Here is a 25,463-nt window from a genome sequence, read left to right on the forward strand (position 1 = left end):
CCACATAGAGGTCGCCTACCATCTGCAAACCCAAGTCCTCCCACTCCAATAATTGGGACCAGTCACCTCCGTGCGGTAAGGCTGTGAGCATCCCCAGCGGAATCTCCGGTGCGTATGGCCGGCGCTTGCCAGCCCTCTTCAGGGTTCTGTTCCAACACAATCTTAGTGTCCTTTCCTCCATCGTAAGGTCCCCACCAGCCAGTTTCTGTTGCATCACGACAGATGACAAGACATGCCTCTGGATGCCGGCCCCTCGGCCGTCTTCAGGTCCTCTGAATTCTCTGGCCACGTGCTGCGTCAGGACCTGGAGCTGCGCTGCCTGATAGTATAACTCATAGTCTGGGACTGCCATCCCTCCCTCACATTTGGGTCTCATCAAGGTGGTCAACGCCACCCGTCGGCGACCGTGGCCCCAGAGAAAGCCAGTCACCAACTTCTTCAGCTCTCTAAATATACCCTGCGGGATCCACACTGGCAACGTTCTAAAATAATAGAGGAGCCTCGGGAGTGCCACCATTTTCAACAGCGCAACACGGCCCAGCACTGACAGCGGGAGAGAGGCCCAGAAGTCCATATTGCCCCTCAGCGCGCGAATGCAACGCCCGACATTCCCCTCAAGGAGGTCCGCCGCGTCATGGTAGATGCGCACTCCCAGGTAAACAAAACAAGAGGGCTCCCACACCACCGGCCTCGAGAGCTGCGGGCAGAGCGTGGTCCTTCGCAACGGAAACACACAAGTCTTAGTCCAGTTCACCCTGAGGCCTGAGAGCCTCCCGAACCTGCTCAACATGTCCACCGCGCCTTCCAGAGCCCTGCCAGAGTCCGCTAGGTACAGTAACAAGTCATCGGCATATAACGAAATATAATGCGAGTTAAGTCCCTGTGCAATTCCGTCAAAGACAACTCCCGATCTCGCCTGCGCCGCTAGAGGCTCCATCGCTAGGGCAAAGAGCAGAGGGGATAGCGAGCAGCCCTGCCTCGTGCCCCTACAGACCGGGTAAACCGAGGAGACCAAGGACCCCAGCCGCACCCGCGCCTTAGCCGAGGAATAGAGCACCCTCGTCCAACCCCGGAACCCTTCCCCCACCCCGAACTTCAACAGCACGCCATCCAAAAAGTCCCATTCCAAGCTATCAAACGCCTTCTCAATATCAACTGTCAACACTACCGGGCCCGGATCCGCCGTGGCGGCACTATCAATGACCCCCATCAGCCGACGGATATTCATCGAAGTGCTCCGAGAGGGGATGAATCCCGCCTGATCCCTATGCACTAAAGAGGTCATCAGTGGGAGGAGCCTGGTGGCCAGGATGCGGCTCAAGATCTTGTAGTCTACAGTTAGCATAGACAGCGGGCGATAAGAAGCGACATCCAATGCATCTCTGCCCGGCTTCAGCAAGGGCACAATCAGCGCCTCTGTCATAGAGTCAGGCAACCGCCCCGATTGTTTCGCCTCCGCATACACAGTCTGCAGTCTGGGCGCCAACACGTCCAGAAATTTGACGTAGAACTCGATCGGCAATCCATCCACCCCAGGGGTTTTGTTCCGCGCCATATGACTAACCGCCCCTCTGATTTCCGCTAGAGTGACAGGGCCCCCCAGATCCCGGGCCTCCTCCTCATCCAGTATCGGCAAAGGGATCTGGTCCAAGTAGTTACCAATGTCCGCGGCCTCTGCCTCAAGGTGGCTGGAGTACAGACCCGCATAGTAGGACCGAAAGCGCCCCAGGACCGCTGACTGCGAATAGACCACCTCCCCATCCTCCTGTCGCACACTCATAACCGGGCACCCTCTAGGGTTCGGATCAGCCAACTTCGCAAGGAGCGTGCCCACTTTATCCCGCTCCTAATGCACTTTCACCGCATACAACTTATAATCATAGCACCGCAATCTCTCTGTCTCAGTTGCTACCGCCTCCTTAGCGCGCAACAAGCTGTTTTGCAACTCCGGCTGCTCGGGTCGCCGCTGCTCCACCCCTCTCAACACTTCCTCCGCCTTCGCGAGGTCATTCAGCACTGTTCCTCTCACAGTCAGAAACCGTCCCATACATACCCCTCTAACCACCACTTTCATCGCATCCCATTCATTCGCTCTAGTCGCCGTCGATCCAGCATTAACCGTGAAGTAGCTGTCTATACCCTGTCGGACCGTGTCACAGAACGCCGGGTCTTCCAGCGTCTCCGGGCGAAGTCTCCATGTAGGGACCGCCGATCTCACCTGCTGCCACTGTATAGAGATCAGCAGGGGGTTATGGTCCGAAATGGTCCTAGACAAATACTCAGAGTGGGTTACCACATTCGCTAGTGACTTGCAACACAACACCGAATCCAGTCGAACATGCAGATCATGCAGTGCTGAAAAGTAGGAGTAATCTCGAGCTTCGGGGTGTTGTGCCCTCCATACATCCACCAAGCCCCACCTCTCCTGCCAGTCCCGCCTATGGGTCGCAAGTCTGCGCACCGGGGAGTCCACCAAAGGCGGATGTGATCTGTCCAGCAGCACATCAGAAATGGAGTTAAAATCTCCCGCCAGCACCATAGGACCCGCCAAATAATACGCCAGGGAGCGCGACAAACCCTCAAAGAAATGCGCTTGATCAGCGTTGGGGGCATACACGCTACACAGCACCACCTCCCTACCATACAGCCGCCCCTCCACCACCACATAGCGATCTATCCGCTGGCTCGTGGCTTGGAACGGTGTGCCCGCTCTAATCCATATTAACACCCCTCTCGCAAATGCCGAGTAAGTCGTGCCAAACACCTGACCCCGCCATCTCCTCTGCAATGCCCCACATTCCTGCTGCGTCAAGTGAGTCTCCTGAAGCATTGCTATCTGAATGCCCCGCCTCACCAAGTAGGCATGTACTTTGTGGCGCTTAACCATAGTTCGAATACCCCGGACATTCCATGTGACACATTTCAAGTTAGGTAACGTCCCCATAGAGCCTCAATCCCAACAGTGGCACACGCCAGTGATCGTGACCCGCATCGCAGCAATTGTGCAACCCCTTCAAAACATACCCCTTAACTCCCGTCCACCCCCTCCCCAGGACAGGGCCTAATAACCCAGCTTCAGCCCCGTTCCAAACCTCAAACACCCAACACATCACACTAATCTGTGGTCGACACCACAGAAGACCTTAAGGGTCTAATGGGGACTATGGGGCCCCAAACCAGGACGACAGAGCAACCACCCCGCGCCCACAGCCCCACACTGCTACTGCAGCCCCATACCTGGCAGTCCAATGAAGGTCAGGAGCGTCCAGGCCGTGCAAAAGGTTCAGCGGCCATGCGCCTCACCCATTAAATATACCATCCGATGTTTGTGGGGTGACTTCCGGCCCCTGCGCTCCCCCCACCTCTGAGTCCTCATCACCAGTCTTCTCCCCTTCATCTTCCGAAGCCGAACCTCTGGAAGCGTCCTCTCGCTGCGAGCCCGTGATGCTCGCCGTGGCCTCCAACGCACTCTGTCTATCGGCCAGCATTAGCGCTTCTCGCTCGGCACGTTGGCGCCCGTTCCGGGAGCGGATGCGCTGCGACTTCCTGACCCTGACCGGTTGATGACGATCCCTGGCCGGCCTGTGTGCGCGATCAGTCCCGGCACGGTACAATTCCAGCCAGGACCATGCTTCATCGGGCGTCTGGAAAAAGTGAGACCTGTCATCAACGATGATCCGCAGCTTGGCCGGAAAAAGCAAGGAGTATTGAATCCCCTCCTCCCGCAGCTCTTTCTTCACCGACAGAAAAGAGGACCTGCTCCGCTGCACCTCCTGCGTGTAGTCCGGAAAGATCGTCACCTTGCTATTGTCCACCTGGAACGGCCCCTGGGATCTCGCCCTCTGGATCAACAGATCCCGGTCCTTGTAGTGCAGGAGTTTGACCACCATCGGTCGGGGCGGTCCACCCTCCAAGGGCGGCCTGGCGGGCACCCTGTGCGCTCGTTCCAGCGAGAAGAAGGGGGACAGGCCCTCCGGCGCCACCACTGTCCGAAACCAGTCCTCCATGTAGGCCACTGCGTCACCCTTCTCGATTTTCTCCGGGAGCCCCACCACCCGCACGTTGTTCCGGCGGTTGCGTCCTTCCGCGTCCTCCGCCCGACGCTCCAGGATCCCCAGGCGGCAAACCACGTCCTCCAGGTTATGCTCTGCGGTGACCACGGCCGGCTTCAGCTCCTGGAGCAACTGTTCGTTGGATTTTACCCTGTCAGAGAGCTTGGTGTGGTCCGCCCTCAGCAAGCCAAGCCCCGTCGCCACCTGCGCTATGTCTTGGTGCAGTTCGTCCTTTGTGGCAGTAATCGCGGCCAAAATTGCGTCAAGGCGGAGATTAAGCCTCTGTTCCTGCGGCGAGGGCCCCGTCGCGGAGCCATCAGCAGCCTCCTCCGGCCTCCCGTCTCCTCGCTCCGGCGTCGTGGCGGCTCCAGTCCCCTGCGCGGCCATCTTGAGCGCGGGAGCCCGACTCGCGGTCAGCCACCACCGATGTCGGCCAGGGGCGACAGCTCCTCCAGTCGAACCGATCCTGGGCCCGCTCGGCACCCACGACGAGACAGCCCACCAAGCGCAGTCCACCTATTTGCAGGCCAAGCGTGATTACGCCCTCACCCAACTGCCAGCTTCCGATCCAGAGGTGGCAAGTCCTGCCGAGCCGAGATACAGACAGGAGTCCGGGTGTCTGGGTAGATCAGGCCCCCTGCCCCTAGTAGCTTCGGGACCCGTGTATCTCAGCCAGGGCAATCAAGCTTCTCCGCCGTGTTGGGACGGGCCGTGCATCAACCGGGTAACCCGACAAGTTGCAGGAAGGGCATCATATGACCCCCAGTGTGGAGAGGGAGGCGGCCGAAATGATGCACCCAGCAGGGACCTGCAGCCGCTTCCGACAGGAGGTAGAACACTCAACCGGCATGTGCAGGGTAGAAATGGCAGGCTAATTATGGCTTTCCTGCCCCTCCCAAAAGTCACTGCCTGAGAGCGCGCTCAGCACCCAAAGCAAGCAGGTGGCCCTCCCTGCGGTGCATGGAGACGTCTCTGAGCGGGCCGGAAGGAACAGGCCTCCCCAGTCACAGCGCGCCTCTCGGTGCCAGTCCTGTGTGCTCTTGCCGGCTACTGGGTGGGTCCCCCTCGGCGACCAATCCTCCAGCCGCCACCCAGTCTGTCCGCCCTCCGGGGCGTTCAGGCGCCGTGGGCAGCCCCACTTCCAGCGCCCTGACGGCCCGGCGCTCACTGCTGTGCTTCAGCGGCCCCCGCCGCAGCGCACTCGGCGGTTGGGCGGACCCGCAGCCTCTTCAGCCGCGCTGCCCGAGCACAGCTCCAGCGCTCCAGCCGGCCAGGGGAGCGGGTGGGGGAGGGCCGCCGCTATCTCCTGTTCCCCGCGCCGGTCTCCGTCGTCGGCCAGGGCCCGCACCTACTGTCCGCTCCTCGGCTCCCCACCTCACAAGAGGCCTCCAGGTGCCCTCAGACGGCCCCGCTCCACTCTCCACACCGTTCCCGGAGCTTCACTCCGTCAGCGCCGCCATCTTTTCAGCTCCGCCCAGCCAAGCCGGACCGATCGCCAGGTCCGATCTATTCGGCGTCCAGGGTTCCGACGGGGGCCAGGCGCTCCCCACCACCTCAGCGACCCCCCAGGACCTCAGTCACAGCTGCCAGGTAACTCGGGGCAGTATATAACAGGATTAAGGACGGGACTCGGCGCGGAGCAACTCGCTCACGCAGCCATCCCAGTCGGCGCCGAAACCACGCCCCAACATGAACTGTAATAACGTGAAAGGTGATGTGCTAGGGATATTTCAATGTAAACGTGATGAAGTCAACTATTCAATTACGTGTGGTTAGTCGAAAACATTAACGTGCAGAATTGGTACATGTCGCTGACAAGTACTCACACAATTGATATGCTTATGTAACGTGTTACATCTAGATATGCTCAGTAATAATGTTCATTTTATAGGTGTAATTTCATGAGGCCTTCTGCCGTTTCTTATGTTGACTAATTTCTGTAGGCTCTGATTTGTAATTTTCCCATGAACGCTCTCGTATTAGACCTACTAGTAAATTTCATGTGCATGTTGGATTTGTTCTTTCTCACGTTTCTGTTGCAGGTGTAGAAATTTATCCTGCTAGTTAGAATAATGTGTTTGTTTTAGGAGTTAGGCTTAGGTAGTAGAGGGTACATTGAATAACGATACTGATAATAAAGAACTGTTGTACTTTCTCATCGAAGTACACCTGGGAATCAAGGTCATCTAGCCAAGGGCTGGGAGCATCGCTGTCGTGTCGAAAGTTACCTACAAGGAAGTGACTTGAATGGATGGTGGGATGCCGAAATGCATCTTGAGATACTACCTGCAAAGTGAAGTATCTAAGTCAGGGACAGCGTCCGGGGACTTCTGCCTTGCCTTGAGAGAGAAAGCATCTTAGAACGAGCTCCGTAGCTTTATGCTACTTGAACGATCTGGTGTGAAGAGACTTCTTAGGAAGACTTAACACGTTGACACCTTTATGGATCTTGCATGGGAAAATGCTAAGTCAGGATTTCATGTTAGTGGTGATGTAGGGAGAGACTAATGCTTCATACCTACGAACTTCCACTGAAAGGGAATCTCGATGTTAGTGCTATTATCTTCTATATCCTGATTCTGGAACTGATTATTCTATGTATGCTGCACCGTCTACATTTCACACGTAGGTTTGGCTTTGTATGAGTTATAATGTATTTTTACACCCTCATTTTGAGGGGCGTGTATGTCCAACTGTTCTCGGTATGTCCAACTGTTCTCGGCTTTGTAATAAACTAAAAAAATCCATTCAGGAGGAGTTATTCTTCGGAGTCATAGTACATTGGAACTGTAATGATTGATTGGCTAACGATTTCACTCCCCTCCAAGCTTTCATGCTAATAAAAAGAGACATCGGCCGCTGGTTCCAGATTAGATCTAGAATGTGGAACCGGCTCCTTCAGTACCCAACTGCCTGCGATGTGGGGAGGATGTGTGAATTTGTATCCATATTCTGTGGTCATGACCAAACATTCGGACATATTGGAAGGAGGTGGTGGCCGAGCATGCACAAGTCCTGGAAACTCACGTCCCCTTTATGCCACAGTTCTTGCAACCGGGAGTTCTAGGGGATGTGAACCTTACTAGAAGGTAACTTATATTCTGTGCCCGAGGTTTTTGCGCAGCAAAAAGGGACATAGCTAGCAAATGGTGGCGCTCAAGTCCACCCACAAAACAACAGTGGGATGTTGGCATGGTGTAATTAGGGCTCTCGGTTTTCCGTTTAAACAGATTTTTACATATAAATACAGACGGAAAACAAGTTTTCCTTTATGTGTATTTATATATAAAAACGGGAAAATACTAGTACATTTTGTGGCGCTGCCATGCTCCAGCAGACCAGCCTACAGAAATGATGCTTTTGTTGGTGCCCCAGCTCCACTTCGCACCTCAAGTAAGGTCTTCATTGACGTCAGTAAAATCACACCCCAACCATGTGGTGTCTCCCCCTCCTTAGAAGGTTAAGAGGTGTCAGCCCGAGCTGAGACAGCTTCCCCGGCCCACACACAGCCGCACCCTAGTACTTCACAGGTCTTCGAAAGGACCAATTACTTGTTAATAAAGCTTTGTTGTTCTTACGCCCCTTCTTAGAGCCCCTGCCTCTTCACTTTGCCGATTGCCTGGGAGCACAATGATGGAAAGGAAATTAAGAGACAGGAAGACACCAAAAGATTACCTGGAAAAGAGAAAGACAGACAATAAGTAGGAGATGGAGTGCTGCTTTCATTACTACGCCCAGCCAAGCTTTTCCATCATGTAATTAAAGTTGCTGTCATATATTTCCGAGTAATTGATTTTTATTGTCCAGCCACTTCAACTTTCAGTTGATTATGAGAACAAAAGTTGATAAATATTAAACCAAAAAAAACTGTTCAAATGCATGAGATGAGGTGACAACACTTCAATGGCGTACCTGCACAATTTGATTTATAGCACACGAGAGACGGGTTCAGAGGTCACCAGATGAACTGCCTTTTTCTGCTATCCAATAAAATGCCTTTGTTTTCCAATCTATTAAAAGACAGTTTAACAAGTCGAGCTTTGCCGTGGCAGGCTTGAGTAGCTCTTTTTTATTTTGCATTTTGGAACTCGTAGTTAGCGTTCCAATTAGCGGCACACCAGAATGTATGGGACAACCTCGAATGTTTGGATTGCTTCGGTGATGTAGCTAATTGGTACCACGCTTTTCTGGTATTAGTTATTCATCCAGGGCGGGTACACAACCTAATGCAAAACAGAGGCTGAGACAGTCATTATGTCTGTCTTAGCAGAGCATCATTGCACAGCAGGAACACATGAACCATCTCCGCCAGACACTGGTGGCAAGAAGTCGAAGCAAAGAGATTGGGTACAGTATTAACAATTCAGTTCCAGTGAGAGATCGAATTTCCATTCTTTCAACTTTCAAGAACTTTAAAATGCACGCCCTCCCAAAACTCTCCTGTGTGCAATAACGAGCCTGGTATGCTGAGCGGAACTAAGAGAAGAGTGTCCCGAGCTGACAGGGGAAAAACATGCCAGTTTACTGAGGAATTAGCCCCCCCAGTAATTTTTATTAGCCCCCCACACTGAAAATACAACCAATAAATACATAACTAAGTAAAGCAAGACAGAGTGGTCGCAAAATGGCCAGATTGGTTTTATTTACACTCAACACATTAGCGCCACCTTACAGAGTTTGCCAGTGAAGCGCTACTTTTCTTTTCCTGTCATTTGCTTTTCAAGCAAAAACACTCATTGATTTCTGAATAATTAGTGTAAAAGCGTTAAGTTGTATTCCCAATGAGTGTTTGCTTTTTTCCAGTTTGTTACTTTTTTACAGGCAGCATATTACTGTAGTCTAGAGCATAATTTGAATTGAATTCCTTCCAGGTGTTTATAGCGGGGACACAATTGGGCTGTAGCTGAAGGCAGTGTGAGTTTCTCTCAGTGGGGCAGTATGATGTTCAGTGGGGAAGAGGATGTGGCACCCTGCGGATGACAGAAACTACCAGGCTCTGACACAAATGGCTTGTCATAGCACTTTTAAGCATAATTGGGGCATTCTGGAAATGGCAAAGTCTTCAGATGAATGTATAGAGTTGACCAATAACAACTGAGCGCATGTGTGCATTGTCAATTTAAATAAATGTGGAAAAATACTAGCTGTAGCGTCATCTTTAGCTTGTGGCAAAAATAAATATGGATAAATACAGACGGAATTAGCAAAAAAATAAATACCATAAAACCTGGAGCCCTAGGTGTAATGCATGGAGGCAGAAAGAGATGCTATATGAGGTGAGGGGTTGATCTAGGAAGTTTCAGAAAGTTTGGAAAAATGTGGGCCTATCATAACCTAGCCTGGGAGGACATAGCCGCCAGGAAAGCCACGGCGAGGTATAGATGGAGCAAGCTTGCTGGGGAAGGGGGAACACGGGGGTCACACACAGTGGCGGGAGACTACAAGGAAGAGATCGGTCTCCAGGTTCCGCTGCCCACAATGCAACCGCAGCATACTGATGACGATTAAACATGCTTACCTTGATGCCTTGATAAAATCACTCTGTTTCTGGTTGTTGGGTCTTGCTGTGTTTTGCTTGAATTTGTTTTGTTGTCTTTGTAAAAATTAAAAAACAAAGAACTAAAAAAAATAAAAAAAAATAATTAGTTATAGCCAGTTGAAATTATATAATGCCATAAAAGACTAAAGACATAGGGGTCGATTCCGATCCGGTAAATGCGCTCCGAATCGTCGTACGGAGCGTTTTTTCCCCATACGAATCGTACCCGTAAACGTCCCGTACGTACGACGAAGTACGATCCGTACCAGGAGCCGAACTCCGTACGAGTCGTACAGGACTCCGTACGACTCAAATCTCCGTACGAGTCTCACTCGGAACCCGCTGTACACGACATCACTACTGTTTGCGGCTGGTTTTTACGACCCAGCAAGTACGATTCGTGTCAGGTACGCACCGTACGACCCTTTTCCTACGGGAGCCGAAAACAGTTGTAAACGCAGAGTTCGCGCCGAAACAGGTACGGAACGCCCCCCCCCGTGTACGGCACGTACCCCCCATGATCGCAGGGGTACGCGCCGTACCCCTGTGATCATGCGGGGTACGTGCCGTACACCCAGCGTACATGGGGTACGCACCGTACCCCATGTACGGTGGGTGTACGGCACGTACCCCATGTACGCTGGGTGTACGGCACGTACCCCGCATGATCACAGGGGTACGGCGCGTACCCCTGCGATCATGGGGGGTACGCGCCGTACGGTGTGTTGGTGATCGTGCGCTTTTCCGTACGAATCGACGTGTACCGTACGAATCGCGCCCGGTTCAGACGATCGGGATCAGAATCGTCCGGTCGTACGGCGTCTGTACGAGTCGTACGGAAACGGCTCCGGATACGAATCGTACGGATGGGGATTTTACCGGATACGAATCGACCCCATGGAGTTTCGACCGTCATGTTTTTTAACAGGTTTTTAAATCCTCCATGGAAGAGTGCAATAACACCTCAAATCGTGTTCGTTTCTTGAAGCCTAATGCTCAGCAAATGTTGTAAGGAATACAGATCATATTAATGCAACATGGCATCCACCGGTGCCTGACTTGCATACTGACATCAAAACAAAATGCTACCTCGCTTGTTCTTTGTTAGAAGTCAACACGTCTGACGTGATTTTTTATCAAAAACGAATGAGGAGTGAGTTAGGAATTTGCCGTAAACGCACTTTTATGACAGATTTCTGCACAGCTATCCATTATTTCGGTAGAGAAACCTTGACAGGAAATAGTCCCTGTCAAAGACCAGCCACGAAATTACAGGAGTGCGGTTTGGTCCTGGCGAAATTGGCCTACTGTTCTTTACAATTACTAAATTGGTGTAGCACCTTTAATAAATAAAATGGTGCCTAAAAGTTCCTTCTTCAATATGACACTCAAAAATTGCCACCCACTTCAATGCATTTGAAAGGAGAGTTCACGTTGCTCCCTGAGAGAAAAATGACGACTCATGATCAAAGAACGCTCCACAGAAATGTATGAGGTATGTAACCTTCCACCAAAATAGCAGCATTAAAATCCCGACATCTTACCAACATTGTTGGGACTCACTACCATAAATTCAGGGTGCAATTTACAATGGCAATATTATCTCAGGGAAAATGAGCCAGTCCAAAGAAAGAATGTACAAGGGGTGGGCTAAGGCTCGGGCTGTCACCTCGCACTGACTGAATGCCTATTAGCAAACTGCACCAAATGTTGAAACGGGTTTCGTTAGGGAATACTTAGAATATTGGCATTAACTTCTGTTGTCAGCCTGTATGTTCAGTGAAAGAATGACTCTGGGTCAATGCAAACAAAGGGACAAGAGGAATGTGGAGTTTCTCAGTCGAGTGATAATAGGGGGTGGAAGATAATAGCCACATTGTTCACACAGTTGAACAATAATAGTCACTCATTATGCTCCATCATCTTACCTCATCACCCATAATTGTGTGCTCGGCAATTAACAGTTGTTATTGACCTCAGAAGAAAATATTAACTGCTGGTAATGCCTGAACAGAGGGCCTTAACTCTTAAGTGACTGGCTGGCATATTTAAAATCGAGACTGATGCACTCTATTACATACCATATTAGCCTATTGGACTGGAGGATATTTGATGGTTCACATTCGAATGGATGCATAAGCAAGCTTACAAATTTCATATCGCAAAAGTAACCTCTGCCTTATATCAGGACCACTTGAATTATGAGGCACGGAAGGGTCAAATTATGTAGCAGATTGACTAAATAATGCGTCAGAAAAAGGAAAATGATGTGGCATAATGCGGCACATTTTGTGATAGTATTATTTCATTATTTTGTCCGTTTTACACTTGCTAACACTCTCTGGGCATAGGTTGCACTTCATTGCTACCAGTTTAACACTATAGAAATAAGCAACAGAAAGGTGACCAGTCAACCACTCCACAGAGACTTCCACTGCGCGGCTACACATGCTGTTGCGGTTTTAGTAACTTTTGAACCATTCGAGCTAGAAACAATTTTGGGGGGTTTAACATCTGCAGAGTACCCAGCAGATGATGGATTATGTGGCTAATGAGGCAAATCGATAATTATGCGAAAAACTGCACGGCCTCACAATCGCATAATTCCAGTGGACCTCCCTTTAATGCATTCCAAGAATTTCAGCATTTTCATTTATCAAGGTTCTAAATATTTTAGCAATGTTCATTATAGTTAATTAATGCTCTCTTTTAGTGAATGAGATTACATTCATTTAATTTCGTAATCCAATCTATGTGTTCAGATTTTTTCATTTTGGAAACATAGTGAGAGCTGTGCAATTTATAACAAACAGAAGGCAGAAATGTTTCAATTTTACATATAATAAAAAGGCAATATTTCATGCTTACATGAAACAGGCAGCATAGATGGGTAAAATGGCAAAATTGAATTCCAAGAACTTCCCACGAACCTAAATTATTCTTTTCCGCGCTATGTTTATTATTTATTGCCACGTGTGAATTACTAAATCTGTAATGATGTTGCGGAGCTGAAAAAAACGCGCACATTTTTATTTGTCTCTACATCATTCACGCAAGAGAGCCTAACAAGCGGTTACACCAATAAGCGCCGCTCAATTCCAGGAAAATATCGAGCTGGGCAATTCTTGGAAATAATGGTTAATTTACAATCACTTGAAGACCATGAGACGAGTTGAAACATTCACAGTCAGCACAGAGAAAACTACTTAATGTCAGGTATTTAGTTATCACTCCTGCTCCCCACCCTCCGGAGAGCATCAGTATGATTTAAAGCACCCTCAGTGCAGCAGCATTTTTAGCACAAGTGGGCTTCCATAAAGATTACCTCCCATAGTATAGAACAATGTAAAAACGTATTTCTGCCGGAAGCAGCGTTGTCACGGCATGTAAGAGCGGAGGTCTCCACCCCAGTCCACCTTTTTCCAAACTTGAAGAATGTCAGTCAGGCTGAGCACAGGTCAGTCTGACATACAATCTCCATGTTTAGGTCAGGCAGCCAGGCACTGTACTTGTACTAAAGTCGCAGATCCTGGCTGCCTGAGCTGAACTTTGTTGGGCTGAAGCTATCACAGCCCTGTGGACGTGACCTCCCCAGCTGGCAAAGTGCTTGGTGGTACTCCCCTTCATGACGACAGAGAGTGTAACTAATAGCCTTAGACCTGGGAGCTTCAGTTTTAAGTCGTGAAGTGACCAGGGCCAAGGGTCTATCAGTGACACTCTTCACAGAGTTTCACTGATCTCATTCCACTCTGTGACGAGTAAGGGACTGCTGCCTTATATTTGTATTTGTATTTGTATTTGTACTGGGTTTTATATCGCGCCAACTCACCTACAGGTCTCAAAGCGCTCCTAACCAAGTGCAGCAACAAGAGGCAAGATGACTATAGAGAGATTCTAGAATACCAGATACTAGGAAGTAAATGCGTCTTTGAAGAGTAGAGTCTTCAAAGACTTCCTGAAGTGGAGGAGGTTGGGCTCTCTACGGAGCACCTCCGGTAGCTTATTCCAGATGATCGGAGCCTGAACTGAAAAAGATCTGCCTCCTTTAGTTGCCAGCTTGAAGCGTGGACAGGACAGCAGGAAGGAACCGGAGGATCGTAGGGCGCGCTTGGGTTTGTATAATTCAAGTCTCTCTTTTATATAGGCTGGCGCCTGTCCATGGATTGCTTTGTGACAGATGCACATGCTCTTAAACTCAACTCTTTGCACCACAGGCAACCAATGAAGCCTGTAGAGCAAGGGGGAAGCATGAGTCCGCCTTGGCACACCAAATATCAGGCGTGCTGCGTCATTCAGAGTAACCTGAAGATGGTTGGATAGATTTTTTGGGAGGCCAAGATATAGCGCATTGCCATAATCGATTCTCGACACTATTGTAGCTGAGACAATGGTTCGCAGCATATTCCATGAGAGTAAGGGAACGAGCTTCCGCAGTTTCCTGATTAGGTTGGTACAAGAACCAACTACAGCGGACACTTGGTTAGCCATCGAGAGTTCCTGATCAATCTTCATGCCGAGGCTCTTAACGCTAGGACATGGTCTTGGAGTGGGTCCGAGTTCTTGTGGCCAAAACAGATCGTTCCAGGGGGAGGTCAAGGTTGAAACTACGAGAACCTCTGTTTTGTCTGGGTTGATTTTCAGTAAATTGGACGACATCCAGTTCACTGTGAATCGTAATATGTCTTGGGCCGTGGACTGAGCCGATGATGTATTGTCGATACTCAGCAGCAGCTGAGTATCGTCGGCATAGTTAAAAACTTTACAGTTCATATTTGCCAGGGACTCTATCAATGGCTGTAAGTACAAATTGAATAGGAGTGGAGAGAGCGCAGAGCCCTGCGGGACTCCGCAAGATAAAACACCTATATCATTGGCTGGCCCATACTAAGGTTATAATGCTTTAGGGTTGGATTGGCCCGTGCACAGCCTGAAGTTCAAAAAGTTGAGTCAAAGGTATTCAAATTCAATAGGTGCTCCTAAGGTGTCGCCCTCCACCCTGGGGCGAGTAAAGTAAAGTGAGAATGAGTGCGATCAATTGAAAACTGATGGCATCCCTTAAGACACTCTGATTAATGGTGTAATCCTCCTCTTGTAATCAGAAGATAAACATAGGTAGTTTTCAAGAGTTTTATTTGCTTTTTGTCTGTCAATTATATTCACTTTATGTCCTTTGTTAATAAAGTTTTGTTGCAAAAAACATTATTCAATCCAATTCCATGGATATACATTGTTAAATCCAGCTCCAATGCATTTCGGGCCTCTGCCCTTCATCGGGGAGCATCTAAAGCAAAACGACATACATTGCACAATAAGTAAAGTGTATAATCTCACAAATTAAATTAATAGAAACGCCTGTGATGATATTCAAAACGGACGGTGTGACTAAACTGGGCTGTGCAATTACCGAATTATAAACGAGTGAAAAAAGGAATGGGGAGTTTATCGCTATGAGCGGCAGAGTTGTGTACGCCCAGTAAGGCTTGTGCTGGTGCAGTTAGACGAATCTAGGTGAGCAGGCAGATTTGTGTGAGCCGAATAGAAATCAAAGCTCGTGGAAGAAAACAAGTCGGAAAGTTTAAAACGACTCGTGGTGTTTCATGAAAAACACGCAACTGTGACGCGCGAGAAACACTGCTGAGCACATGGGAAGTGCTGGCGTTTACTTACGAGATTAAACGTGGTTAGAAAAGTAACGAAGTTCAGCGTTGTCCTCTAAATCGTTGGTGTTTGGTCAAACTTTATCGTAACAGTCCGGGCTTCATGGATAAAGCCGCAAGGTGTGCCGGTCACGTGACTAAAAAGCATAGGTACAGAAAGTGGACTGGCGAGTGAGAATAAACTAAGGAAACAAAGTGATACGAAAATAACTGGTGTGTGTGAAAAAAAATCGACAGATGCACACAAAACATGAGTACAAATTTAGAAAATGGTGATGAATATGATGATGACTGGAAAAATTAATAATAATGAGATAAATGGATTCACGGTCAAGGAGTAGTCCAGAACGTGTGAGCCCATAGGTATGAGCTAAATGTCATGGTATAAGTATGTTCCCCGATGAAGGGCAGAGGCCCGAAATGCATTGGAGCAGGATTTAACAATGTATATCCATGGAATTGGATTGAATAATGTTTTTTGCAACAAAACTTTATTAACAATGGACATAAAGTGAATATAATTGACAAAAAGCAAATAAAACTCTTGAAAACTACCTATGTTTATCTTCTGATTACAAGAGGAGGATTACGCCACACTAAGGTCAGCCAATGAGAGGAGGCAGCAAGCAGCCCCAATTGTCAGGAACCACCAAGGCGTCCCTCCACCACCCCAAATTACTGCTGTGACCCAGTAAGTTTTATTTTTTTAAATGTTTGGTGTGTGCCGTGCATGCGTGTGTATGAATGTATGTGTATTTGTTAGTGAATACTGTGAATGGGTATGTGTATGTGTGCATGTGAATGCATGGGTGAGTGAGTGTGCATGTGTATCCCCAACCTATCCCCACCCCGCCTGCTCAAATTACCGGATGCCTCTAGCTGGAGACAAAACTGATGTCGAGAAAAAATAAAAATAATTGTTATATACAGCAAAAAGGCATATAATCATAGCCATTATTAATGCAGAATACAGACCATGATTAAAATGGTAAATACAGGCAAATGAACATGCCAGGTTTATTGTCAGATATCCATTGGGTCTGGTTCACATTTACTAAACTGCAAAAATAAATAAGGTACAGAGACATACATATCTACAGCCACACTTGTAACAGCAGCCAGAGCCCCAGCTGACAATAACAAAACATACGAACTGTCCCTACAGATTCTATACACCATTGCTATACTCCCAGCTGAAAACTGCAACCTCGCCCCATGACCTCTCATAGCATATCTTCCTCCTTTGACAAAGACTCACCTCTACAAAAATAGGGTAGCTATGCATGAATTCCTGCATTTCTTGAAAACCAAAAAACAATGCCCATGATGCACTGGGTGTTTTTGTCCAGAATTCAGAGATCATTGTTGTTTTTCTCCTGTTTACTCCATGCTTTTCATGATGGTTGCAAACAGGAAAAACGTTGGCCTAAATTGGTTATTTCTTCCTACACTGTTAAGCTGACAGTCTGGAAGACGGGCAAAGGATTACTGAGAGCAGACTCAGTTTGCTCCATGTCCATAAAATAAGCTCTTCCCCATCTCTAAATGAGGTGGGGGAACTACAAGGATGGCCGAATGGGACAACTTTAAATTTAGTATCCACCAGGTTAGGGCGGGACGGGGCTTGGCTTCCGTGACGTCAGGGAGGAGGAGTGGTTGTTGCATTCTAAAGTGCGCTTGACGGTTTGGCCAGTCATCTTGGCTCGGTCAAACAGTCTTGTGCACTTTGTAAGTTCTCCACCCAGGCTGCGTTACAGCTTGGGTTGAGAACATGCCCAGCCTCTCATTTCCGGTCTGAGCGCCGAACCACGAATCAGACCAATCACAACACTGCAATGTGGCATTGTGATTGGCTTTGGGGAGCCTTGGTGCTTCCTGGTTGGAGAGCAGAGGAGAGACGACGTGGGAGAGAAGGGTGCCCAGATAAGTTAATTTTACATTTTCTTAATTTTTTTCCCGTAATCACCTCCCCACCAACCCCGCCACCCCCATACCGTACCAGCCGTCACTGGTAACACGCAGTGCAGGGTGAAGGTGTCATGCTAGACCTTGCAATACTTCACAACTATACAACTAGTGGTAGTGGCATGAAGCTTAAACTTAAAAGTATAAAGTAAATTCAAATTCATGGCTGACAGTATATTCCAGTCGAGTTTGGAAGGATTCTGTCATTGGGTTCAATGCTTATTTCATTCCGTATTTGATTTCTTTTGGCAAAACCTTGAATTGAATGAAAATGTCTGGCTGACCACATCTCATTATTTATTTCTAGCGCCTCCTGTCTCAGGTATTTTTTACATAGTCCTGTGGTGGTTTTTAGGTCTCGCCTAGCCTCGTGCATGCGCTGCTAGGCGAGACTTGTAAGGGATTCAAAAAGCTCACACACACACACGCTCGTGCGTGTGTGGCCTATTGCTTGCGGGGTTACCGGCACGGCACCATATGTTTTGAATTATCATGCCCAGACACAGGCGCGATAATTCAAAACATATGGCCTGGTGCTCGTTCTCACGCGCACCATTCGTGGGACGCTGCATTCCGTGTGTTGCTGGTTTCAGTGAGGAAGCGTGTAGTTGGGCGAGTCATGTGTGTGCAGGGGGCCGGGGAGGCAGGCAGCCGCAGGCAGTCGAGCCCAGAGCAGGGGCAGAGCCTCAAAGCATGGGAGCTCTGCCCAGGGAAGGAATTATTGGGAGATTTCCTGCTCGTCCATCCGGAGTGATAGTATGCACCTACATATTTTATGGTTACAGAGCGCAGTCAGTGTTGTGGCACTGACCTTTTCCAGTAAATACGCTAGAAGAATGCTAGGTTGTCATTTGCATAGTGCTTGCTATCATTAGCACAGTACAGGAGCCCTTTCTTAAAACGGGCGCCCGTTTGTGCAGGACTGGGAGTGAGCGCCTGGAAGTGAGAGCCATTACTCGAGTGTGCACGTTTTGTCAGGTGTTCCAGTAAACTTTGCCACCTCTGACTAAGGTCTGCAGGTTTTAATGTATAAGATGTGTAATGCTCGCAGCCCTGTGGAGCAGTGAGAGGCCGCTGCGGCAGCCCCACCATTGTCACCCGGGCAACGTTTCAGTGAAGGGCACATCTTTTCTCCTAGCCCCACCTTCCTGGTGTGGAGGCAGTTCCACCTCCTTTTTGCCAGCACTGTGATAACTCTTGAAACTTCAGAATTAGGCTTTTCCTAATTGTCTAACGGATTTACGGCTTGTGTCTTCAAAAATAATAACAAAAACAATTTTTGTTGTGGCCACAAGAGACACCAGTGCAAGTAAGCTTTGCATTACAGCTCACCCCCCGCAGTTCCCTTCCTTCCATCGCCGGGGGAGTGGCAGGGCCAATACTGCCAAGCTTTCAGTGCCCGGCACTTCCTGTCAAAGGCTTCGTACCTGTACGGGCTGTGCAACTCTCGCTTTCAGCGGTACAAGCTGCCTGTAATGAGTCTTCTGTCACCACTGAATGTAGTGAGCCCGCATTCACCTGTGCACGCTGTCACTTGTGCACAATGCTCCCACCCTCTTCCCGTGGATGCCCTCTCTCAGCCTCAGGTTGCTGATCACTGCTCACTCCAGTTGCTGCCCCCTTGTCCCACCCACGCTCTTATTTTTAAATTATTATTTTTGGGATATGTGCTGCATGACTAAACTCTTATAAGGGCCCAAAGGCGAGACCTATTGGCTATGCCAATTCTTGTTAAGCTTCCACCTCCCTCTCTGGCCCCACACATACCTTCAATGTGAACAGATTAAACACTTTACAGAGAACTCAGGTTGTCCGATGGCAGGAGACCCTTCCATAGATGGGAATTGCAATGATGTCATGCGTGGAACTTCCAACTGGAGCGCAAATCTGCAGCACTTTGCCTACTGGAACTTGTAGTTTTTCATTATATGTGTGGTCCTAAAGGTTGCGATATGTGAGAAGAGTAGCGGTTTCTACACTTGTTCAGCACTGGCCCCAAAACCATAACTTGTGGGGTCACACAAGAGGAAGGGACACTTGGTAGTTTTGCAAATCCAAGCTCCCTTCCACCCTCACAGGAAACAGCTCTGATTTTTCTCAGCTGCTATCAGATGAATGTGATTACACTAAACACGCCCAACTTTTCTGAACAAATAACAGCAGTTTTCCACCCCTCACTCAAAAGCATTTGGTAAAATGCGTATTTTAGCTTCTATTCCTGCTTAAAGTTTATTCACTGTCATTCTTAGTTTTAAGACTATGCCTGCACCAAGAACTCACAACACCACCTTCTCCCGCAGGCATTGATATCAAACCATCTGACAGTGTTGCCTGTTGCGCGTTACTTTATTGACTCTGCAGCGGCTGGTGATATCCCAATCCCACGGCTAAAATAAACATACCACTGTACAAAAATCTCACTTGTTTCATTGACAAAGAAATAAATAATACCCTGCTGGTGACGCCGCCACAAAGCAAAGACATAAATTAAATATACTTAAATCAGGCCTCACAGTGGACGGATGCAGCCGCGGCCCGTGGAGGGAGTTGCGGTGGGGCAGAGAGGCGGGGTGGGGGTGCTAAAAAACAGAATATGGATAATTGGAGGTAAGTAAACAATTTAATTAATAAAACAAATTTCGTAGCGCGTGCTGCATCGCATTTTGCGATGCAGGGCATGCTACGAAATTCGTTTTATTAATTCAATTGTTTACTTACCTCCAATTATCCATATGCCAGTTTTTAGCAGCCCCCACCCTGCCCCTCCCCCGCCCCGCCGCAGCTCCTTCCACGGGCCGCGGCTGGACAGATGTAGGAACCGTGGGTACATGCGTCCACCGGATTCACTGGAGGAGCGGACTCCCTCAACCACCAGGCCTGAGAGAAAGCCTGTACAAGAAGTGAATACAGAAGATAACTGATATTCCCAACTCCCCTCACACACAATGCTGTCACGGGCGCTGTGCATGAGGGGAAAGCAGCATCATCGCGTCACCATGTAAGAAACATGACCAATCACTGTGTGGTATTAAAATACATCCACAGAGTGATTGGTCATGTCTTTATTGATCCCCCCCACCCTGTTGCTGCCTTCAAAGCCTTGGCAGTGCGACTGGCTAGCCTTTCCCAAACCAATCCAGGCTTTGTTTTCATGCTTTTTATGCTTCGAGCTGAATGAGAGCAAAGCAAGGATTAGTTGGGACATGAGACTCAAGCGCTCCAAAGGAAACCAAAAGGGTTGTGCTTTGTTGCCCCCGGCTCCATAGTAAAGTGCTGGTTCAAGGACTCAAGTGCACATGTTAAGTTGGCCGCAGTTCGAGACCTGTCCAACTACATATGCACACTGGATTTGTGCTGCCAGCTTTGCGTGAGCAGTCAGGCGCCCAGTCCTAGGAAAGGACTTACACTGGGTACCTCACAAGGGGGGTGAGCAATGCCCCTCCTGCCCCTGAAGAGGAACCGCCCCTTACTACCTATAAATATAGACCAAAACAACATGAGCCAATAATTATTTTGCGAACTAGGCAATTGCCATACCATCACAATGAGTGCAATAAGAGAAGGTTTTCTATGTTGCACATGTCATCCAAAACACCATTACTGTGCATACTATGCAGCCAATCAATCAATCAATCAGAGTACTTGTAGAGTGTGCTACTTACCCGTGAGGGTCTCAAAGCGCTGAGGGGAGGGGGGTGCTGCAGCTGTTCAATGAGCCAGGTCTTGAGGAGTCTTCTGAAGGCGAGTAGGTCTTGGGTCTGCCGTATGTTGGTAGGGAGGGTGTTCCAGGTCTTGGCGGTGAGGTAGGAGGAGGATCTGCCACCGGAAGTCGTTTGTTGGATGAGGGGGACAGCTGCGAGGGCGAGGCTGGCGGAGCGGAGCTGGCGCGTGGGGGTGTAGAAGCTGAGTCTGCTGTTAAGGTAGGCTTGGCCAGCATTGTGGTGTGCTTTGTGTGCGTGGGTGAGGAGCTTGAAGGTGATCCTCTTGTCGCCGGGGAGCCAGTGTAGGTCTCTCATGTGGGGGGTGAAGTGGCTGCGGTGGGGGACGTTGACGATTAGTCGGGCGGAGGCGTTTTGGATGCGTTGTAGACGTTGTAGGTGTTTGGCTGGGATTCCTGCGTAGAGTGCACTGCCGTAGTCGAGTCTGCTGCTGACGAGGGCCTGTGTCATGGTTCTTCTTGTTTCGGTCGGGAACTACTTGTAAATCCTACGGAGTATGCGGAGGGTGTTGTAGCAGGAGGAGGAGACGGTGTTGACCTGCGTAGCCATGGAGAGGGAGGGGTCGAGGATGAATCCTAGGTTGTGTGCATGGTTGGTGGGTGTTGGTGGGTCCGAGGATGAGCACCTCCGTCTTGTCCGAGTTCAGCTTCAGACGGTTGCTCTTCATCCAGTCGGCGACGGCCTTCATTCCCTCGTGGAGGTTGGTTTTGGCGGTGTGTGGGTCCTTGGTGAGGGAGAGGATGAGCTAGGTGTCGTTGGCGTAGGAGATGATGTTGAGGTCGTGCTGGAGGGCCACTTGTGCGAGGGGGGCCATGTAGATGTTGAACAGCATCAGGCTGAGGGATGAGCCCTGGGGGACGCCGCAGATGATGTCGGTGGCTTCGGATCGGAAGGGTGGGAGGCGGACGCTCTAGGTTCTGCCGGAGAGGAAGAACGTGGTCCAGTCAAGGGCCTTCTCTGAGTATAGTACTCAATATCTTTCATTATCCTCCACAAGTCAAGGCAAAACGACATACGGCAATCTACTAGTGCTAATAATGCAACAGAGAAGAGAATAATACCACATAAGTCACCATATTTCATGACAACAAGCATAAATACTTTGCAGGCTTGCAGTAATGGGTAGATGTAAATCCATGAATCACCAATTATCACCTAAAAACGCAGTGAACCCATGGATTCAGCACTCTTGCACTTCTATAACAAGTTCTAAGGTAAATTGTCCCTCAAACGTAGATAACAGAATCACCTGCACTCCTACTACAGGGAATACAGTACTTATGGTTTCCCTGAATGAATGAAGTGGAGGCCTCCATTGAGGACTCACCTGGAATACCATAGAAGAAAAAAAGATGCCAGAGAGCGAGTCCCAACGGGGTACTCGCACACTGCCAGAAGCAGTGCAGAGTCTCACTGGGTCCCCTTCGTAGGGTGCAGTCAAAGGCAGCTGCCCGCGAGCGGGTAGTGCAACTGGCAGTCACTCCAAGTGGATTTTCACAGCCTGGGCGACTCTGAGGTCTTTCTTTGATGGGGGCGCCGGCCACAATGATGGAAGCTTCATCGGAGGGTGCTGAGAGTATGGTTCCTGTGCCCCATCACCTCCAGGAACAGATGCCAGGTGAGGTGTGCTGCAGTCCAGCTTAACTTCGAAAGCTGGGCTAGGGCACACATCGGCACGAAAGTGACTGCGTTCACAAGACTGAAATACTCAGTCGGGTCACTCACTGGTGTAGACAAACTTCCCTCACAGCTTCTACTCATCACGATGGCCCAGAAGGAAATGCCCAACACACATGCACTCCTGGTCATGAGAGAGTGCTTCCCTAACACCGATCTAATTAAATATAGAGCTCTCGGTCCTTGCAGGAGAGGCACAACAGAAAGCACTCAGCATGCGCTTGATTGTATCCTTAAAGGTCCCAAGAGAGCAGGGAGGGGTCAAGTCATGCAGTCCCTGGAGAGCAATGGGTGAAAGAGAGCAGAGAACAGGCAGCAGGCCAGCACATCAGGGTCCTTGTAGCACGTACAGTCTGCCTTGCAGCCAAGCAGGCCACAGGTCAGCACAACAAGCAAGTAAGTCCAATGGCAGTTCTTCCTGGTGGCATGTCAGTTCCACCTGGCAATGTGCAGTTTGTCGAGCCAGCAGCATCTGATTGCAAGTCCACACAGTGTCTGAAATCATGGGGTTAGAGCCCCTGTACTTATACTTAAAATGTCTTTGATGTGAACGTAACTTCAAATAAATCTTAGAAGCGCACAACACTAGCATTCAATCCCAGCCCTGGCTAGAGATATCGGTAGGGGGTAAATGAGCCCTTTGTGTGAGGACAGGGCCTTGCCAATACAAATGTAAGTGTGACCTACCTCCCTCTCCCCCAAAGCCCAGGAAGACCAGTTAGTATGCAGATGAATGCAGATGCAACCCTGTTACATCCAACCCTTCATGTGTGATGGCTGTCTGGAAAGTATGCACAAAGCCTTGATGTCATTCTACCATAGATGTGCATTGGAGTCAGGCTGCAAAGTACAATTCCTAGGCACAGTGAAATGCTCACTTTCTAAATGTGGTATTTCCACCATGGTAAATCCACCTACACAAATAGGCAGGGTGCTCACTTTCTAAATGTGGCATTTCCACCATGGTAAATCCACCTACACAAATAGGCAGGGTGTAGCACCAATATTACAAACATACCATGCATGGCAATGTCACTCCTTTCAGATCAGAAATTACCACTTACAACCATATAAGGAAATTCCCAATGTTAACCTAGGAGAGGAGCAGCACTCACTGTAGTAAATAATCAAATAGTGTGTTTGTCACTACCGGGACATGCCACACAATGAAGGCACAGGTCCTACCTTTTATCTACACAGCACCCTGCCCATAGGGCTACCTAGGATTGACCTATATGTAGTAAAAGAAGAGTTTCAGGCTTGGCAAGTAACTTTAAATGCCAGGTCAATGTGGCAGTAAACTGCGCACGCAGGCCCTGAGGTGGCAGAGGCCTGCAACAGGTTTGAAAAGCTACGTCTTTGGGTGGAACAAGCATTGCTGCAGGCCCACTAGTAGCATTTAATTTACAGGCCCTGGGCATATAAGATGTCACTGTAATACGACTTGTGAGTAAATTAAATGTGTCAAACAAGGGTAAAACAATCAATTCATGTTTAAAGGAGAGAGCACATCACTTTAGCACTGATTAGCAGTGTTAAAGTGCCCAGAGTTCTAAAGTCAACAAAAACAAGTCAGGAGAAATACAGGAGGAAGGCAGAGAGTTTAGAACAAGCAGCAAAAAAGGGTCAGGTCCAACAGGGGTGATCACTGGTACTTTTGTATTTAACATTTTAGATGCCTTTGCATTCGATTTTTAGGTAATTAATGCACTTCCCATGAAGATTTTTTCTGCAGGGTAATCGCAAATTGTAAACTACATAATTTTTTAGCAACTGATTAAATTCTCTGATTATATATTTTTTAAATCATTGTAACTGAAAGCTCTTATTATTATTGCGTCAAGGTAACAAATGAACATGATAATATCTTTTTGATTGTGTGTGGAAATTATGCTTGAGTGTTGAGCAGTTCACCTTATTCTTCAGGAATAAGAAGTTTCTCATTTTCTCTGATTTGCTACACATGATAAATTGTTCTGTACTTATTGGCTGTAAAATAACTATGGTATATCAGAATATTACCTACAGATATCTAATCTGACATAAATATTGGGTCCTAAGTATCATCTAGATCTTCTACTATTGCCTCCAATTGGGCAATATTTTTGTAAACAATATTTATAACACAATGTGATATTCTGTCTATATCCTGGTACAATTCCAATAGAATTGTGTCTTTGTTTAGGAGGCACAATGTTTCCTCAATTTGTTTAGTGAAATGTACTCTTTCTATACTTCCTAGAAATTCTATAATAGTAATTGGAACTTTTGTCTGTTTCTTAGTTACTTTAGATTTCTTTAGTCCCTTTCTTAAGGTTTAATTTGAGTAACCTCTTCTTGGAATCCTTTACTTGCTGTCATTAAATGGTGTTTCTTCATTACAGTTTCTTCTCATCTTGAGAAATGTACTCATCAGGAGAGTATGTCAGTCTTGGATTGCTGGGCTGTGAATCTGGAAAACCCTCTCCTACCACTCACTTTTTGTCAATTGGTATTCATGGTATATGGTCAAAATATCGAGTCCAAAATATAGACTAACACAAATATCGAGTCCAAAATATAGAATGAACAAAATATCGAATGGACAGAATATAGACATCAAAAATATCGTTTTTAAGGTGAGTAATGTAATATCGATTTTAAAGATATAGAAAGTCAAAATATCGAAGTACAAAATATAGGTCATTAAAAATATCGAATTTTTAATAATATCGAATTTTTTAAAGTGTTTTGTATGTTAGTATATGTGTGAAAAGTGTATATTTTCTTGTAATTTATTTTAAGTAATTAATTTTATGTTATTTAATTTTTGCGTAATTTAATTCCTTAGCGGATTGTGGGTTTATAGGGGAAT

The 25,463-nt window shown here is 48.0% G+C and overlaps 1 long non-coding RNA gene across 1 annotated transcript in view; it reads right to left on the reverse strand.

Moving 5' to 3' along the window:
* Positions 1-15,328, reverse strand: part of LOC144819413 (uncharacterized) — an 88,069-nt gene extending 72,741 nt beyond the window's left edge. Inside the window, exon 1 of the long non-coding RNA XR_013607354.1 lies at positions 15,259-15,328. This is a non-coding gene — a long non-coding RNA (uncharacterized LOC144819413). The remainder of the gene's footprint in view (positions 1-15,258) is intronic.
* Between the last annotated feature and the right edge of the window lie 10,135 nt (positions 15,329-25,463).

Source organism: Lissotriton helveticus, chromosome 2_1, assembly GCF_964261635.1.
Source record: "Lissotriton helveticus chromosome 2_1, aLisHel1.1, whole genome shotgun sequence".
Lineage (NCBI taxonomy): Eukaryota > Metazoa > Chordata > Amphibia > Caudata > Salamandridae > Lissotriton > Lissotriton helveticus.